Here is a 17,237-nt window from a genome sequence, read left to right as displayed (position 1 = left end):
AGAAAACTTGAAACTATTCTTAAAGACAAGATCACTGGTCTTGAGGCTAAGGTTAAAGCTTACTTTAATTCTTGTTCGAAGTCCAAAGAGTTTTACAATAAGCAAGCTGTTAATCAAACATCTGGTATAGGTTATGATTACAATGCTGCTATTGGAAAATTAGGCATAAACTCCCCTCCTCATGTCTGTGCTAAAGGCAGGGAAGTACCACATGTGCTTAAGGGTGTTGATGAACCCCTCTATAAAGAATCAATTGCTGAACCATTTGATGAGACCTCTTTTATTATTCAAGAAGAAATCCGTGCTGAAGATAATGCTAATGAGAAAGCTGTCTCCAAGTCAAGTATGTCAAAAGTTCCAGTCAAGGTTGTGAAAGCAACTGAGACTAACTCAGACACACATGAGTTGGATAACACAAATGCCATGTCTACCATGCATAAGTTGTCTATTGTTAATCCTTCTCATAAAGCATGTGGTGTTCCTGATTGTATGTCTTGTGCTTTTAATCTGATGTTTGCTTATTTTAATGGTAAGCATGTTTCTAATGATAAGACTACTCCTCGTCAGCATGTGAATAATAGAAAGCATGATAGGTCTAAGACTGCTAGTCCTCCTAAAGCTAGAAAGGAGACATTTGTGCCTAAGCCTAAACAGAAATTTGTCAAGGCTGTTCACAAGGTCAAATGTTCAGTCATTGAGAACGTTGAGAATATTAAAATTAAAAATGTTGTTTTGCCTGATAAAGGCCAATTTTACAAGTATGCCGGACCCAGCCAAGCTTGGGTTTCGAAGAAGGTCTAATCCATTTGTATTGCAGGGCATTAAACAGGTACAACCGGTAGTGTGGATTCTTGACAGCGGATCGTCAAGACATATGACCGGAGATAGAGCCCTACTATCAAATGTGGTTGAGAAAGCTGGCCCAGTGGTTACCTTTGGAGATAACAGCAAAGGTTTAACGGAGGGATATGGCTGTTTGCTAGCTGGAAATGTTATCATTGAAAATGTATATGTTGTGCAAGGACTTGAACACAATCTGCTTAGCATTAGTCAGTTCTGTGACAACGGCTACAATGTTTTATTCGACAAGCTGAAGTGTCAGATTCTGCACAAGAAAAGTCAAAGACCCTCCTTAATGGGAATCCGGAAAGGAAATCTGTTCGTAGCTGACATGAACTCTGGAAGCAATCCTGAAGTCAATTGTTTCTATGCAAAGGCATCGTCAGATGAGAGTTGGCTATGGCACAAGAGACTTTCTCATCTCAATTTTAAAACAATGAATTCTCTTGTAAAAAGAGAATTGGTAAGAGGTCTGCCTCAGCTGGAATTCTCTCCAGAAGGACTATGTGAGGCTTGCCAGAAAGGAAAGTCAAAGAAAGCAAGTCACAGAGGCACTAACACATCTTCCATAACTGGTGTTCTGCAATTATTGCACATGGATTTATTTGGTCCAGTTAATGTCCTTTCGATGTCAAAGAAGTGTTACTGTCTTGTGATAGTTGATGACTATTCCAAGTATACGTGGGTTTTATTTCTTCACTCTAAGGATGAAACACCACGAGTTGTGATTGATCATATCAAGATTATTGAGTTAGATTCTAACGTCCCTGTTAGAGCAATAAGGTCAGATAATGGGACAGAATTCAAGAATGCACTTCTCAATGAATTCTGTACAGACAAAGGGATTACCAGACAATTTTCAGCTCCTAGAACCCCTCAGCAAAATGGAGTGGTAGAAAGGAAGAATCGTACATTGATTGAAGCTGCAAGAATGATGTTAAGTGAATCCGGTCTTCCAATGTACTTTTGGGCTGAAGCTGTCAATACTGCATGTTATACTCAGAATCGAACTCTAATCAACAAAGACTTCATGAAAACTCCTTATGAGATTTTGAATGAACAGAAACCTTCTATCAAATACTTTCATGTATTTGGTGCCAGATGCTTCGTGCTCAAGGATGGAGATGAGCGTCATGGTAAATTCGAGGCAAAGGCATATGAGGGTATTTTTGTTGGATATGGAAGAAGATCATACAGAGTGTATATCATTGATCAACACAAAGTAACTGAAAGTGTCAATGTTATATTTGATGACAATAAACTCCCTAGTATCCAAACTGAAGATCCTTCTGAGAAACTGAAGTTTGATGATATGTCAGATTCAGAATCAGAACATGGTCAAGAACCTGAGGTTGTTGCTGGTGAAGAACCTGTTAATCTTGATGATACTCAAGGTAATAGTGATGGAAACTTTGGCAACAATGTAGATATCACTGCTACTGATGGAGAATCTTCAAGTCAACATGGCAACAACTCAGGGGGAGATGCTGAAGGATCATCTAGTAGGACACAACATCACAATGAATTTCAAGGCGAATCATCAAGATCAAATCTTCCAAGACAGACTGTTTGGAATAAAGCTCACCCTTTTGAGTTGATTATTGGTGATCCAGATGTTGGAGTCAGAACTAGACGTGCTACTCATAATGAGTGTCTGTTCTCAGGATTTCTTTCTGAGATGGAACCTAAGAAGATTGAAGAAGCACTAACTGATCCAGATTGGGTGATTGCTATGCAAGATGAACTCAATCAGTATGAAAGTCAACAAGTCTGGAAACTAGTACCTAGACCTACACACAAGAAAGCTATTGGTACTAGGTGGGTATTCAGGAATAAACTAGATGAAGATGGTGTGGTTATAAGAAACAAGGCAAGACTGGTAGCAAAAGGGTATTCTCAAGCTGAAGGCATTGATTATGATGAAACCTATGCTCCAGTGGCTAGACTTGAGGCCATCGGGATATTTCTGGCATTCGCAGCATTCTCAAACTTTAAAGTTTATCAAATGGATGTTAAGAGCGCCTTTCTGAATGGAAAGCTGGATGAAGAGGTATATGTAGAGCAACCTCCTGGTTTTGAAGATCCAGATCATTTGGATTTTGTCTTCTTTCTTTTCAAGGCTATCTATGGGCTCAAACAGTCTCCAAGAAAATGGTATGACACTCTCTCTGAATTTCTTATTGAAAATAGCTTTATTAGAGGTGTCATAGACAAAACTCTCTTTTCTAAAAAACATAAGAATGATACTATATTAGTCCAAGTCTATGTGGATGATATAATATTTGGGTCTATTAATGATAATCTCTGTAAGAGATTTGCTAAGTTAATGCACAGCAAGTTTGAAATGAGCATGATGGGAGAGCTGAAGTTCTTTCTTGGATTACAAGTAAATCAAAGGTTAGATGGAACATTTATTTGTCAATCCAAGTATCTCAAGGAACTCCTCAAAAAGTACAATCTAGAGGATTCTGCATCAGCAAGGACTCCATCAACTACAGCTGTCAAGCTTGGACCATGTGAAAACTCCATTAAGGTAGATGTCACAAGCTACAGAGGTATGATTGGCTCGTTACTCTATCTTACTGCAAGTAGACCAGATATTATGTATGCTACATGCTTATGTGCAAGGTTCCAAGCGGATCCTAGAGATATTCATCTCGTTGCTGTTAAACGAATCTTAAGATATCTTAAGGGAACACCGAATCTAGGTATTTGGTACCCTAAAGAATCTGGTTTTAACCTTGTTGGATATACAGATTCAGATTACGCAGGAAGTGTTGTTGATAGGAAAAGCACCTCAGGAAGTTGTCAATTCCTAGGAAGCAGGCTAGTCTCATGGTACAGCAAGAAACAGCAAACAGTTTCCAACTCAACGGTCGAGGCTGAATATATTGCTGCTGGAAGCTGCTGTGCTCAGATCTTGTGGATTAGGAACCAGCTACGAGACTATGGCTCTGTATTGAACAAAATTCCTATTTTATGTGACAATACAAGTGCAATAGCCATCACCAACAACCCTGTGCAGCACTCGAGGACAAAGCACATTGACATCAGGTATCATTTTATTAGAGAGCACGTCATGAATGGTACTGTTGAACTATTTTTTGTTCCAACAGAAGAACAAATAGCAGATATTTTCATTAAACCACTTGATGAATCCACATTTACCAGATTAGTGGGTAAATTGGGCATGTTGAATAGTTTTAGTGATTAATTTAGTTAATATCTGAGATCTGTTCTTGAATGCATTTACAAATGAATTTTTCATAAATGAAAAATTCATTTGCAAATTTATTTTATCATTTTATCATATTTCTTGCTTATTTCTATGTAATTTTTTTATTATCTTATCTTATTTATTTACTCAAATTGTTAATTTTAATGTCTCAGTATATTTTATTTTCTCTAGAAATATTTTTCTATGAATTTAATTTGTTAAGATTCAAAAGAAATCTATTTTTGGACTGAAAATATTATTATCTCTGAAATATTTTAATTATTTTAATTTTGTAAATATTTTCTGAATTTTTACTATTAATATAAGACTTTACTTCAGTTTTCCCTATTTGTTAATATATTCTGTAAATTATATATATAGTCTTTCTACTGGAATGACAATCGGCAAGACAATTAAAATTGTCTTGCTGAAAATCATTTCAGTACACATGTATATATAAATCTGTTAATACTTATTTTATCTTATTCTAGAATGACAATCGGCAAGACAATTGAAATTGTCTTGCTGAAAGTCATTTTAGTAATAATGATTGCTTATTTTAAAATCAGATTAATTTTATAACTGGCAAGACAATCGGTATGACTATTGATTGCCATGCCAGTAATAAAATTAATATCAGAATTATTATGTTTTATTTTGTACTGGTATGACAATCGGTATGACTATCAGATTGTCATACCAGTTATATATTATTATTTGTTTTCTTTTATTTTCTCATATTTGTCTTGTATGACTATCGGTATGATAATCGGTAAGACTATCCCGAATTGTCATACCGGTTGTCTTCTTAACAGTTTTCTTTGTTTTATAACTCAATCACTTCAGTCTTTTCTTTTCTTTCAAATTCCATCAGTTTTTTTTCCTCTCGTTTTTCTCTCTCTCTTTACTCGATCTTAATCAAACTGCTTCCTTGACTGCCTTGCTCGAGTTCTTACTCAGCATACCAATTCATCACTCTGTGATATATACATACAAGTATATACATACACAAGTGCTGTTGGATTTTTGTTAAAAAAAAACCAATCAAATCAAAATCAGTTTCTGTTTTTTATTTTGGGTATTTTTGATTTAAATTTTAATTTCTGTTTTATGTCTTTTGGCTTTTCAAATATGTGTTTGTGAGTTAGGAATTTTAACGAGATACATTCCTGTCTAAATTTTTCGATTATAATTAATTTAATTCGAATTATTAAATTAATTTAATTAATTCGAATTTTCTTAACATTATTCTTAAAATTCTGAAAGTGTGTGTCTTATTATTATTTTAAAATGGCTCTCAATTTCCAAATTGTCGCGCATAATCAGGTTGGTTATTTTAATCCGGAAAAATGTGATGTGGAAAAATTTAAGCCTTGGATTAGATTTTTAAATGACCATTCAATTGTTAGCTCTGCTATTAAATCAAATGTGATTTTAAATGTCGATCTGCTTAGACTGATTTGCACAACCTCTACTGTGGCCGATGATTCAAAATCTTTTTCATTCACCGTGGCAAACACACAGTATGTGGTTGATGAAACAGTAGTCAATCAGGCGTTAAATTTTCCATTGGACAATTTCTGTAATTTACCCTCTGAAAATGATATCACAAACTTTTTCCATGATATTCACTATCAGGGGGTGATCAATTTAACCAAACTTTCTAAATCCAATTTGGTGTCTGAATGGGATATTTTCTTCGATACACTTTCTAAAGTGTTTGCCAACTGCACTAAATCCAACTTTCACAACATCACTTCCACTCTGCAGTATATTGGTCTTGCGGTTGTTTTCAATCAAAGGATCAATTTTGGCAAACTACTTTTTCCCATTCTCTTGAGACGTCTCACTACTGCTTTACGTGATCATTCTACAAATCGTAGGGTATCATGTTACTATGCTCGTTTTCTCATGCTTATAGCAGATCATCTTCTCACACCTGAGCACAAAGCCCTTTTTGCTAACTCCGCAGTAACCGAACCCCCTCTGGTAAGCAAAAAGATTTACACCCGCCAAGACACAACCTTCAAATTCATGCAAGTTCCAGTACTTGTATCTGCTTTCATGGCCACCTATATTCCTTTACCTATTTTCAATCTTCCCGGTCATGAACAGCAACCTCAACCTCCAGTGGTTCAAGCCACCCAGGCTCCTCCAACATCAGATGCTCTTCCATTACAGGTAGTAATTCCTCACCCTCACTCCACTCCTACTTCTGTTCAAAGACCCCCAGTGGTTGATAGGGCTGACCATGAAGTTGTAGAACCACAGCTTCAATCCCAGGTCATAGAGCCAAACACAGAGTCACATTCTATCTCAACCTCTCCCCCACTGTCTAAAATGTTACCCAGAAGATTAATAGGAAGTAGTGCATTGTTAAATGTGAGTGAACCCTCAGCTCTGCCTCCTCCAAAGAAAAGAAGAACTTATACTGAGGCATCTGAAAGCCCATCCTTGTCCTCCCAACAGGACATGGACTTTGAAATGGCCAATGAACAGTTACTAGAGACATTCTCTCAACAGGATGAATCTATTGAAATTCGTCAAAGGGCCATGGCATCTTGTACTGAGTCAAGCACAATTCCATTACTCACAATGGAACCATACATACCCACAGATGATACTCAGGACACAGAGCGAGGAGCGCACATAGAGTCTGTTACAGTGCCTGCCATAGTTACGGTAGAAGAGCAGTCACATGCTTCTGAGGGAAAATCTGACTCTCAGCCACCCTTAATAGAGTCATTTTCTCCCCTCCCAGATCAAACACCTCTGGCTCCCTCAAGGGATTCTCCACTCGCAGATTTATCTGGAGAAAGTGGAGGGCAACTCGGTCAATCTATCCCTGAAGCAATTCAGACATCTATTTCACATGAAATGATAGGTTTGACTGAGGATCGGGACTCGCGAATTCCCATTGCACCACCACTGACCTCTCTTGAAGAGGCTAGAGTGATTTTAACTGCAAGTACAGAAGAACAGCAACAGGAAGACTCCTCACGAGCAATTATATTGAGAGAAACACAAGCACGTGAGGTGAGTGAACCAAACACGAGTGAAATTCAGGTGAGAGCACACACAGACACTGATACGGTAAACCTGTTAGCTCAAATTGCTGCTCTAAAAGAAGAACTTGCTAAAAGCCAAGCTGAAGCTCAAGCATTCAAAGCACAAGTGGTTGAACGGTCTTCTTCTTCCACCTCTGTCAACAATCAGCTGGCACTCATAAGGAATGATATCTCAGATCTCAAGAACACTGTCACACCAAAGCTCAATTCCATTCAGGAAACTCCAACTTTATCAGCTGATGACATTTCTGACTTCTGCTCTCTACATACAAGGATGACTTCTCTTGAAGATTTGATTGAAATGAATCATTCACTGGATTCCTCTAGATTTCTGAAGATAGAGACAGGTATGGAACATCTGAATGAAGGGATGAAGCACCTGTACTACATGATCAAAAATTCTCACTGTCCCAATGAAGAACAAAGGACTTACTTTGAAGGGCCGTCTGGTGGAGGCTCAGGCTCGGGAGGTGATGGAGGTCATGGAGGATCTAAGGGAAATCAGTAGAGGATCCCTCAACTAAGGGGGAGAAGAAAGGGAGTAGTGGAAAGGGGAAAGAAAAAGATACCTCTGCTGGGGACAAAGGAAAGGCCGATAATGTCTATTACAGTGGAGAACAGGATGACTTTGATATTTTTGACATTCCCACTGAACCAGTCTTGGAAGATAAAGATGGTTTATTTGAAGCTGAAGAGGAAAGTGATTTTGGAGAATGGGAAGAGGAAGCTACAGTGGATCTTATCTTTGAGAAAGAGTTTCAGCAGCAGCAGTCAGAGATGAAAAGAAAAGAAGCTGAACTCAAAAAGGTCTCCCAGATCATTGACAAGAGGAAAGACATACAAAGAACAGAAACTCTTCAAAAGCAACGTCTTCATGACATTAAGGCTCAAGAAAGGAGAAGAGATGTCAGACTGAAGATTGGTGAAAAATGGGATGAAGCTAGGAGAGTACTTGATATGCCTCAGCTGAGCACTAACAATGATAGACAGTTCCTACATCTTCTTGACAAGCTGGAAATCTCAAATCCTAACAATGACATGTACATGAATGCTATCAAGACTGAAGTCTCAAGGATCACAGCTGCTTTTGATAGATCCCTAAATGAGATGAGCATTTTTGTATATTGTCAGAGTGAAAGATCTTTCAAGGTGTCACTTCATCTGTTTGAGAATCGTTCTTTGTCAGAAATTTGGGTTCTTCTCAACAAGGTAAAAAGAAGCTCAGAATTGAATGAAGTTCTTCGAGAAAGGCTTAAAGAGTTTGCCAGCAGGGCTAGTCCTCAAGTGGTCAACAATCCTCATCAGGTGAGATTCTTTAAGTCTGATTGTCTTCAAATCTGTCAGCTAGATGTACAATCTCTTAAAGACTACTCAGCTAAGCATCTGGTCTGGATGGAACATCATTTAAGAACTGCTGGATACTCATCCATGCTGAAGACTCAAGCTGCTGATTTGATTCAAGCTTATTGTGAAAAGAATATTAAAAGGTACAATCAGATCAGGAATAAGCTGAAGTCAGTTGGAGTTCAACCAGTCAGACCAACAAGCTTCACTTCAGAAAAGGATCGTGTCTTTGACAAAGAGTTGCTTCAAGATTTTGAAGAAGGTGAAGTCAGAAGAGAAGACAACTGAAATCAATTAGCTCAAAACTCAATGTAATATGATTAGAGCTTTATGAATCAAGATAGTCTAATGTAGTTATATGTTCAGGCTAGAGGAACATCTATCTTGTATTCACTTGTAAATTTCTTTTGGAATCTGGAAAATGTTAAATATAATCCAGAACTTTTCTGCTATTTACTTTGCATTTCTGTTTATATCTTTTTCTTATTTGTTAGTTGAGTTATCCTCTAGGTATTTGTTGTTATTGTCTAACAAGCAAATAGGGGGAGATTGAAAGGCATATGGCATAGCCTATTTGTATATTCGAGGATTTAACTCAACTCAAATAAGAATGTAATAACTAAATAGTGGATCTATCGTCAGAGAGATCTCATATAGTAACATCTGTCAAATGGTTAAGAAACATTATTCATCTACAGACTTGAAGACTTAATTCACTGGAAGAAGCTCAAGAAATTGATCAAGCCTCAGTGATATAAATCAGGATTGTGGATTTAATCAAGTGACAGAGATCTCGTCAGGGTATCAATTAATTACAAGGATTTAATCCGAAGAAAATCAAGAGTATCAAGGTCAAGACTTGAAGAAACGTCACGGAAGTTAGTCACTCATGAACCAGACAGTACATCGAGTGTCAACATTGAAGTGGTGGAATTGATTCATACTTGACAGTAATTTTCAGAAGATTTTCAGAAGAATGGTTGCTGCTCAAGATTAATATTAATTCTCTATTAATTAATTAAGTCATATAATTTAATTAAGAAAATAAATTATATCTGTAAAGAATAATTTATTGATTAATTGAATTAATTGATTAATTAATTCAGAATTAATATTAAGGATTTTCAGAATTATTATTAGATTAAAATCTATTAATAATTCAGTAAGACAATTTGATTTGAACTACTATGACAATCGGTATGACAATTGATAGTCATACCGAAAGTCTTGCTAGTTCATTCTGATTGTCTTGCTAGCTATTGGGATTGTCTTGCTAGTTCAAAAGGATAGTCTCACCGAAAGTCCTACCAGTTCAAATGGATTGTCATGCCAGTTCATTTGATTGTCTTTTCGAAAGTCTTGCTAGTTCATTCTGATTGTCTTGCTAGCTATTGGGATTGTCTTGCTAGTTCAAAAGGATAGTCTCACCGAAAGTCCTACCAGTTCAAATGGATTGTCATGCCAGTTCATTTGATTGTCTTGCCGAAAGTCTTGCTGATTCAACTGGATTGTTTTGTTTACTTAAACAACAAAACACAGCAGAAGTTATTCATGCAATTATTCAACATACAGAACACACAAGTCAAGAGAAAAAAGAAGCAGAAAACAAAGGCAAAACATTCTCATTTTTCATCTGCTTTCTTCAAGATTAAATTTCTAGATTGTAAAGTTAAATCCAATCAACTAGAAATCTTTATCTTGTTCTTGTGTATCAATCTAGCGGATTAAAATCCCTAGAACTTAATCTCAAATCGCATTTAGCATTTGATCTTTTAATTGCAAAAATAGAAAAAGTTCATGTCAAATTTATTCTAGATTTGTAATAATTGATTTGAGATTAATCCCTTGTAACCGATACCGTAGTTGTAACACCTTTCAAGTTTAATAAAAGTTTTATTTAACTTGAATTTTGTTTCACTTTTTTATTCCGCATTTTATTCGCTTAAACGGTATTGTTTGCATTCAACCCCCCTTCTACAAACAAATTGGGACCTAACAAGAAGGATTCTGTTTTCTCAGTATGAGGGGTTTATGGCCAAACCAAAAGAAGGAATTACTGAAGTTTTTGAAAGGTTCAATAAATTGATAAATGACTTGTAACTACATGATAAATATTATGAAGCCGAGGAAGTTAACCTAAAGTTCCTACTAGCTTTTCCTGACCATCTTGAACAGAAAATATCAGCTATTAGAGAAAGAAAAGATTTAAGTAGAATGACTTTGGAAGTTCTATATGGAATCTTGAAAACTTATGAAATTGAAATGCTGCAAAGAAAGTCATTGAAAATACACCATGGTCATGTTGTTGATGGTTCAAGTGCTTTGATTGTGAATGAAAGAGAAGAAAGTGAAGATGAGCAATATGATCAAGTTCCAGTTGTTCAAGCTATGGAACAAAAGAACAAAGGACCTCAGAAGCAAGTTGTATTGGAGCTGGAGGAAGATGAATATTACACCTTGGATGAGCTAGATGAAATGGACCAATTCATGTCTTACTTGGCTAGGAAATTCTCCAACATAAGAGTCAAGAAGCCAAGGTTTTTCAAAGGCAAGGGACAATCTTCCAACATCAATAATTGGAAACCAAAAGCTCAGTACAATTCAGCTAGCAAAGGTGGCTAAAGAACAGGATCTGTGGACAGATCAAAGATAAGGTGCTCCAACTGTGATGAGTTGGGACACATTGCTACTGAATGCAGAAAGCCTAAAAAGGTGAAGAAGGATAAAGCTTACCTGGAACCGGAAGCAAAGTATGAATCTCTCATGAAGAAGCAGTCTGGAAAAGCTTATATTGCAGAAGGAAAGAGTTGGGATGATACTGATGTTGATGATGAGGATGAAGAGGTTGAAAACTATGCACTTATGACTCTTGAGCATGGAGAAGCATCGACTTTAAAATCAAAAGTACTAAATCTAACCATTATTGATTTAAATGCTAGTCAATATAAGGAGACTTTGGAAAAGATGAGTGTGGAGATGTTCCATATACACACTAGCTTAGTAGCAACTATTTAGGAAGTCAGTAGGCTAACAAAAACTAATGAGAAGCTTGAGAGTGAGAAGAAAAAGATGGATCTACTGCTTGTGGATCTTGAGTCAGTCAAGCAAGAAAATGAATATTTAAAAAATAAGCTGAAGTGTGCCAATGAGATTGAAGTTGTGTTAAGAGAGAAGATTGAAAAGAATGAGAGGAAACTGAAATCATTCAGGAATGCATCTGAGTTGGTTGGTCAGTACCATGAGAAGAACAAGATATGTGTTAACATAGCTATTGGTCTTGATTATGATGCTTTGAATAGCAACAAGAAAGCTGTAGGTGGTAAAGGAAAATCAACTGAAAATGAAGATGTCCCAGTTATGCTGAGAAAGGTTGGTTCACCTATGTTCAAAGCATGTGAAGCAGATTTCAGTGAAGAAGAGTTTATCATAAAGCAAGAAATTGTTGATGAAGACAATGAGAAAAAAAATGCTGAAACAACTCCAACTTCCAAACCTAAAAAGAAGCCCATGGTCAATAAAGATTCCAAGATACATGTCAAGGAAGTAAAAACTGAAGATGCAAGAAAGAAGAAGAAGAATAGAAATGGGAAGTTTGGGATAAACAAAAGCAACAATTTTATTTATGTTGCAGATGCTCCAAGAAAACAGTGTTAAAAATGTGGCTCAATAAATCATTTAACTCACCTTTATAAAAAGGTTGTTAGCAAGCCAGTAGAAGGATCATGCAAGTACAATAAAGCAAATGCAAAAGATCCCTACTCATTTTGTGATAAGTTTGATTGCATCCCTTACAACTTGAAAGTGATGAAAAGTTGCCACAAGCTGAGAGTAAACCTCAAAGAAGTAAAAATTGGATCTATATTAAAAAGGGAAAATGCACAACAATCAACGAATACTATTCTTTTTGAAATAACTCATTCTGATTCTGCTCATTCTGTTAACAAGAAGAAAGTACCCAACACTGTTTGGGTTGCTAAACACACTTAATCCTCATTGTGTGCAGGGAAAAAAGAAGAAATTCATATGGATCATAGACAGTGGATGCTCAAGACATATGACAGGTGATATGGCTCTGTTATCAAGTTTTAGGTGAAGGCTGGCCAATTAGTGACTTTTGGAGACAACAACAAAGGTTTCATAATGGGATATGGCAAATTGATTTCTGGAAATGTTGTCATTGAAGATGTAGCACTGGTAGTTGATCTTGAAGTAAATCTTCTTAGTGTTAGTCAATTTGCATACAAAGGATTCAAGGTCTCATTTGACAATGGAGAATGCATTTTTATTAGCAAAAAAACTGGTGAATTTGCTCTGAAAGGAGCAAGGAAAGGAAGCTTATTTGTTGCAAACTTGGACTCAACAAATGAGGATGGAATTTGTTACTTCTACACCAAAGCATCTGTAGAGCAAAGCAAGCTATGGCATAAGAAGCTATCTCACTTGAATTTCAAGGCAATCAATACTCTAGTCAAAAAGGAGTTAGTGAGAGACATGCCTAATCTGGAGTTTGCTCAAGAGGAAGTCTGTGATGCTTGTCAAAAGGGAAAAATGAAAAGATCAAGTCACAAGAGTAAAACTGTGAATTCTATAAGTGCACCTTTTCTAATATCCGGGATATATCGTGTAATTATTTTGCTATTAAATAATTATTATGTGTGTTCAGTATCTATTCTATGAGTTAATTGTTAAATGTTATCTGTACTTGGATATTCAAAAATAATATTAATTGAGTATTTTAATTTTTATATGTCCAAAATAAAACATAGATAATTGTCATATCTTCCTAATTATTTTTATGTTGATTTATGAATTTATAAGGATCATATGAAATTTATAAAATCTTTTTCCGAATATTTAAAATCTATTTTATAAAAACGGGAACCAACTGACGTCAACCGTTGTTACATTTTTGGAACCCGAAACTCTTCCGAGAACTCCTTCCTAACCTAATTGTAATATTCCGAGCATATTCCATGTTGCGACTTTTTCGATCCGGCGTAGGGTTTGTTCTGCGCGGGTCCCGGCGCAATATTTTCGATACAATATTCGTTTCGGTAAATCAATAAAACCCGTATTTTCGATAAACGGGAGATTTTTATTAAACTATCCCAATTATAACTTCGTAGTACGTGTAACCAGGCGCTGAGACCAAGACCGCAGTACAAATTGTACTGATTTGGATAATTATCTCGAAAATCCATACCGTTTGGATCAGTTTTTATAAATAAACCTACCGTTTTATATCCGGAATGATCCAACGGGATACTAATTTTCCGTAATTATAAATAGCCTTTTACCGTATTTTATTTCGTATCAAAATCATTTGCAGATAGTTAATTTTATAATTTTCAGAGAAAAACCCTAATTACATAAACTGTTATAAGAATCAAACAGCAAAACGAAGGCGTTACCAATCTCTGTTTTCAAAGCTTGAGTAACCAAAACGAAGGATTTGAAGTATTCTATCAAATTCTGAGCTTTGTTTCACTGCAGAATCAAAGGTTTATTTTCTGGAAATTTATTTATTTTCGAATTATATTTATTAAAAATATGAATTTTTGTTCGGATGATTGTTTGTATGATTTGATGACTGCATGTTGTAGAGCTTATTTTCCTGATGATTTTGATATATTATACGTCTGATTTGGAGTTCAATAACATGTTCAAATTTGAGTTTGATTTTCGAATTTTAAAATTAGGGTTTATAACCCGTATGAATGTTCTTAATTGAAATTTGGGGGTTTCTTATTCTGGAATAGATTGATGTTGTGATATACTGGATTGTGTTCTCTGTGAAATTTGCAATCTAGTCGTATAAGTTTCATGAATCACCGAGGTCTGTAGAGAAGGGAGTTGTCTTTTGAAATTTTCCGAAGTTCGCCGGAAACTGGAAAACTTCACGGCCGAATTCCGGCCAACTCAGGGATGATTAGAATGATTTGTTGGTATGGTTAAGTTCCTGGTGAATTATAGATGTGATCTGGGTGTGTTGGTGGGGTGAGGACGTCGGGAACGTGTTCTCCGGCCACCCCTGTATTTTCCGGCGACGGGGCTGAAAAATTACAGTTTAGTACCTATAATTTTGAAAACGATGCAGTTTGGTCCCTGAAGTTTCCAGACTTTGCAAATTTAGGATTCCTGTTTTAAAAATGTTTAAAAATCATATTTCCTATTTATTTTTATTATAAAAATTCATTTTTAATTTCTGAAAATTATTATTTTAATTCTGAAAATTATTTTTAATTCAAAAATAAATCTGAATTAATTAGTCAATTAATTTCAGTTAATTTTTAATCGATTAATTGGTCAATTAATTTGAAAATTAATTGATTTAATTATTTATTAATTGATTTTAATTAATTATTTAATTAGATATAATTACTTAAAAATAATTTAAAAATTCCGAAAAATAGTTTCGAGCTTTAAAATATTATTCTAAATTATTTCCAAGGCTCGATAATTAGTATAAAATTGTTTCGGAGCCAGAATTGGCCAACCGAACCCTGTTTATTATTCCGAAATTGATCCAACGACCCGTTTTAATTCCAAAAAATGTTTTAAAAATCATTTTAAATATCAGAAAGCCTATTTATGACCCGAAACTTCTTTATAAATAATATATCATTGATTACGTGATGTATTATGTGCTATATGTGACTTGTTGATTGACTATCAGTCTATATATTCAGTGTTTACTTGATTATTGCATAACTTTCAATCTGTTAATCGGATTTGGGTAAAACGAAGGGTAGATAGAAGTAAGTGTTGAATAGAACTCTATGAGTCGATTATTGATAGATGTTTATGATATGTGAGCAGAAGAGGCAAGGCGTAGGAAAGGGAAACAGGTAGTTGAGGAGTAAGACGATTGTGATTGGAAGCGAGTGCAGAATAGTAAGCTAGTACCAGGCAAGTGTTCTGAACTTTCTCGAAATATTGTAGTACTTGATAATCCTGTGATATTGCAAGTGCTTTGAAGCACAGAAACCTAAACCGTGATTCCAGTTATTGATCTTGAGCCATGAACCTTATTCTTTCTAGACCATTGATTGTTGTATACCCAAACACGAACCTCAAGTATACGATACTACTCCACAAATACATGCAAACAAAATTCCAAACACTAAACTGAATTAATTATATACTCAAACATTGTATCCTATGCTTTGAAAGCCCAAATCTTTGAAACCCTGAAATGTTGATTCCTTTGTTATCCAATTCTTTCAATACCAGCATCCAAGCTTTTAAATTATCTTATTGATCCTTACAAGGATTGAAACCCTTTCATTGTTAAACACTCATTGTTGTTAATGATTCTGATTATTGTTTATTATTGCTTATTCTGTTATTATGTTAGAATTGGATTGTTTTTATAAAATTGTAGACCAGATTCGTGGTCAGACCATATAATGGTCAAGTTAGGCCAATGTGTGCCTTGGATCCAGTAGTTAGAGCAATGTTGTGTGCCTTGCTCGGGGTTAGTGCGTGACTGATCAGTAGCCTAACCTTTGTTTTTAAATTAAAAGTATAATATCCAATTCTAAATCATAATCCATTGTTCACTTGATATCATAATCATGTTCACCTGATGATCATTATTCTCAGTTTTATCATTGTGACTTGCTGAACTAGTTAGCTCATTTGTGCGATGTTGTTTATATTCTTTCCAGCTAAAAAGGAACCAGTTGGTAACGAGGATCCCCAGTCCAGCGCGAGAGCTAGGGGTTCAGGTTGAGAAAACTGAGCTAGTAGGCTTCTTTTAGAATAATTTAAGTCTGTAAAAGTTTGTAATAAAGTTTAATACTCAGTTTGAGTTTGAATGGTTGGGATTTGAACGATATGTAATATAAGTAGATGTGTGGCTTGTGTGCATACTTTAACCTGTTGCGATCCGTGGTAGTTGGTAAATAGGGTCACTGCATATTATTGTTATCTTTTTTATTGTTATAAGCAGGTTATAAATAAGATGTGTGTGTGTGTGTGGACCCCAAACTTCTGACCCGGGTTTGGAGGGCGCCACACCTTTGCAACTTATTCACATGGACTCTAAGGTTTGAGGATCTCTGTTCTGTGCTTCTAGGTCTTCTCCTTGGTATCCCCTTCGCTTCTTGCGTAAAACACAATCTTCTTCTTCTTAATTCCCCCTGTGAAAACGTCTCAAATCTACTTATATAATAGTCCCATAAAACTCAGATTACATAGAAGTTGGAAGCCAAACAGAAGTAGAAGTCTAAAATAATTCAGCAAAATTCCCGACCCTGCGCGGCCGCTCAGCATAGCTGCGCGGGCGCGCAGGCCTCTACTGGAAAAAATCCAAGTTTGCTCCGTTTCCTCGCCGTAATCTGCCCGTTCCTTTCCTCTCGCAATGGTGAACACATGCCAAGGCTTATTCTTGATGATTCCTCCCCCGAAATGCAACTAATACCCTGAAATGCATGAACACTAGAAAAACGCATCAAATACACAAAATACTTGATTTCAAGACACCAATTTAAGCCATTTTAAGACGTTCTAAGTGGTATAAAATGCCACTTATCAATCTCGTCCCTGATTTTGAGGGATCGGTCCTTAGATTCGAGGATTCAAGATTGTCCTTCTAGGTTGAGATTGAGCCACATGAATATCTGTTAATACGGGGTCAACCCATTGGGATCTTGTACGTTGATCTTCTTGGGGGTTTTTCAATGATCTACAGTCATGCTCTTATTCTCCCAACTTCGTTGTTCCTCGGCTAATATCTTGCTCGTCGTGCTTCTAGACCTTCACGG

Source organism: Apium graveolens, chromosome 5, assembly GCF_009905375.1.
Source record: "Apium graveolens cultivar Ventura chromosome 5, ASM990537v1, whole genome shotgun sequence".
Lineage (NCBI taxonomy): Eukaryota > Viridiplantae > Streptophyta > Magnoliopsida > Apiales > Apiaceae > Apium > Apium graveolens.
Note: the sequence above shows the minus strand (reverse complement) of the source record.